This window comes from Herpailurus yagouaroundi, unplaced genomic scaffold (assembly GCF_014898765.1).
Source record: "Herpailurus yagouaroundi ecotype Mexico unplaced genomic scaffold, PumYag 77, whole genome shotgun sequence".
Lineage (NCBI taxonomy): Eukaryota > Metazoa > Chordata > Mammalia > Carnivora > Felidae > Herpailurus > Herpailurus yagouaroundi.
The window spans coordinates 34,351,006-34,354,693 of record NW_024412388.1 but is presented as its reverse complement, the minus strand read 5'-3'; positions in this window follow the sequence as shown (position 1 = coordinate 34,354,693).

The following is a 3,688-nucleotide window of genomic DNA, read 5'->3' as shown; positions in this document are numbered from 1 at the left end:
TTTTTTTTTTTTTTTTTTTTTTTTTTTTTTTTTTTTTTTTTTTTTTTTTTTTTGGTAATGTTCTATTTTTCCATCTGGATAGCAGGCTATTACAATGGCTGGCATGTTCACATTTTAAAATGTCACTAAGTTGTACACTTATAAGTTGTCCATAACATCCAATACACATGATACCTTAAATGTTTTTGATACCTTAATTTTTTTAATTAGAAAATTATTTTTTAATTAAAAAAAATTTAAAGAACTAAAAATATGTTGATGTCCTCATGGCTCTCTGTCTTTGCCCTCTTCTCTCATTCTACAAACTCCTTAGGTGTTTCTGGTTTCACGACCCACTAGCAGTATGACCTGGGGCAAGGTTACTTAATTTCTCTAATCTTCAATTATAACTAAAATTGGAACAGTACTTCCCTTTCTTGGTACTTCCTTTTCTTGCAGTGACAACTGAATGAGATAATGCAGATAAAGCACTTACCAGTGAAACTGGCATGTATTAAGTGCTCTGTAAATGTTAGCTGTGGAATGGATGATGATGGAGATGGTAATAAGACAAAGCTCTCAGCATAAAGCCTGAAACAAGAATTCAAAACACTGAAACTCTCAGGCTTCACTCACGAGCACACCAATGACACCTATTCTGTACTCCAGGGCAATCTTCCCTGTGTTCAGATCCAAACACCCTCCTATCTCTGGACCCCTCCCCCTGGATCCCTACAGGTACCTAAAATCCACATGCCCAATAAAGAACTAATCTATTTGCCCCACAAATGAGCTCCACCTCCTAGGGTTTTTTGTTTTTTTTTGTTTTTTTTTTTTTTTTTTACCTCAGTTAGTGGGGCAGTCATCCACCTAACCACGTTAGCCAGAAACCAGTATCTAACTAGGGATTCCTTTATGGGGTCCATTACCTCACCCTGTACAGGGTGCCACAAACAAGTGTTCTACAAATGCCTCGATTTGTTTACATGTCCATCTTCCTCCACTAGACAAAAATCTCTCAAGAGTATCCCTTCAGTCTTATTGATATTATCATTTAGGAAAGTGTTCCATTACCAGAAATAGAAAACCTTAGCAACAAGGTCTTAAATAAATATGGTTTGGGGCGCCTGGGTGGCTCAGTCAGTTAAGCATCCAACTTCAGCTCAGGTCATGATCTCACAGCCTGTGAGTTGGAGCCCCGCCTCGGGCTCGGTGCTGACAGCTCGGAGCCTGGAGCCTGCTTTGGATCCTGTGTCTCCGTCCCTCTCTGCCCTTCCCCAGCTCATGCTCTGTCTCTCTCTCTCAAAAGAAAATAAACACTAAGAAAATGTTTTTTAATAAAAATAAATATTTTTTTTCCTCATGTGTAATAATAAGTCTGAAGTGGGGTATTTATTGGCTTTGGCTCATTGCCCAACAAAGTCACCAAAGAGATGGGCTCCTTCCATCTTTCTCCACACTTCACAACCTGGCTTTGGGCCTCAGAGGAATGCACCTCATGGTTGTAAAGTGACTGCTGAAACTCCAGACATCCCATCCGCATTCACGGGAATAAGGAGGAAAGGGACAGTATCAGCAGCAACTACTGCTCCTATCAGACCCAGCAAAAAGTCTCCCAGAATGGGGCCCCTGGCTGGGTCAGTTGATGGAGTTCTCTTGATCTCAGGGTCATGAATTTGAGCCCCATGTTGGGTGTAGAGATTACTTTTTTAAAAACTTGGGGCACTTGGGTGGCTCAGTCAGTTGGGCGTCCGACTTCAGCTCAGGTCATGATCTCACAGTCTGTGAGTTTGAGCCCCACGTCAGGCTCCGGGCTGACAGCTCAGAGCCTGGAGCCCGCTTCAGATTCTGTGTCTCCCTCTCTCTCTGCCTCTCCCCCATTCACGTGCTGTCTCTGTCTCTTCAAAATTAAATAAACCTTAAAAAATTTTTTTTAATTAAAAATGAAGGGCACCTGGGTGGCTCTGTCAGTTAAACATCTAACTTCTGCTCAGGTCATGATCTCACCATTCCTAAGTTTGAGCCCCTCATCAGGCTCTTGGCTGTCAATGCAGAGCCTGCTTTGGATCCTGTCTCCCTGTCTCTCTGCCCCTCCTCCTCACTCTCTCTCTCTCCCTCTCTCAAAAATAAGTTAACGTTTTTTAAAAATAAATAAATAGTAAGCCAAAAGTCTCCTAGAAGGTGCCTACCTGCTGGTAATGAGTGGAACGGAACTTTCCCTGCCCTCGTGGTGTTTACAATCCAGTGAGGGAGACAGACATGAAACAGGTGTTCTCATAAATAAATAAAATCACAGAAGTTGTGCTTACTACGAAGGCAAAAAAACAGGGGTGAACAGATGTAAGAGTCACTTGCTAGCAGTGGCAGTAGGATCTGAACATTAAAGTCCGTCTTCATGGCATAAAGTTTGTGACCTTCTAGCTCAAGGATTCTTCCTTGGAGCTTCACTTTATCCAGCACTGAGCACAGTGCCCAACACATAGTAAGCACTCCATCGGGAATGATAACGGTAACATTATCAGCTTAAAAAGTTAATATTAAGGTGCCTGGCAGGCTTAGTTGATAGAGAATGCAACTCTGGATCTTGGGGATGTGAGTTTGAGCCCTACACTGGGTGCAGACTTTAATTTTTTTTTTAAATTTTTTTTCAATGTTTATTTATTTTTGGGACAGAGAGAGACAGAGCATGAACGGGGGAGGGGCAGAGAGAGAGGGAGACACAGAATCGGAAACAGGCTCCAGGCTCCGAGCCATCGGCCCAGAGCCCGACGCGGGGCTCGAACTCACTGACCGCGAGATCGTGACCTGGCTGAAGTCGGACGCTTAACCGACTGCGCCACCCAGGCGCCCCTTTAGTTTTTTTTTTTTTAATGTTTATTTATTTTTGAGAGAAAGGGAGACAGAGTGCGAGAGGGGAAGGGGCAGAGAGAGAGGGAGACACAGAATCCGAAGCGGGCTCCAGGCTCTGAGCTGTCAGCACAGAGCCTGACACGGGGCTTGAACCCACGGACCGTGAGATCACGACCTGAGCGGAAGTTGGATGCTCAACCCAACTGACTGAACCACCCAGGTGCCACTAGCCTTTACCTTAAAAAAAAAAATTAACGTTTATTGGGTGCTTATTATGTTCCAGATGCTCTGCTAAATGCTTTATATACACGTAAATTATTTACATTATCATTGACATTGTTCTTTTTTAAAAAAAAAACAACTTTATTGGGGCTCTTGGGTCCAACTCTTAATATCAGCTCAGGTCATGATCTCACAGTTCATGAGTTGGAGCTCTGCATAGGGCTCTGCGCTGACAGTATGGAACCTGTTTGGGGTTCTCTCCGTCTCTCTCTGCCCCTTTCCTCTCATGCTCTCTCTCTCTGTCTCTCAAAATAAATATACTTTTAAAAATAAATAAATAATAAAAACAATTTTTTAATGTTTATTTACTTTTAATGTTATTTTTAATGTTTATTTACTTTTGAGAGAAAGAGAGCAAGAGCAGGGGAGGGGCAGAGAGGGAGACAGAGGATCCAAAGTGGGCTCTGAGCCATCCGCACAGAACCCGACACAGGGCTCAAACTCATGAACGGTGAGATCATGACCTGAGCTAAAGTCAGACACTTAACCGACTGAGCCACCCAGGCACCCCTTAAGATTTTATTTTTAAGTAATCTGTGTACCCAATGGTGGGACTTGAACTCACAACCCCAAGACC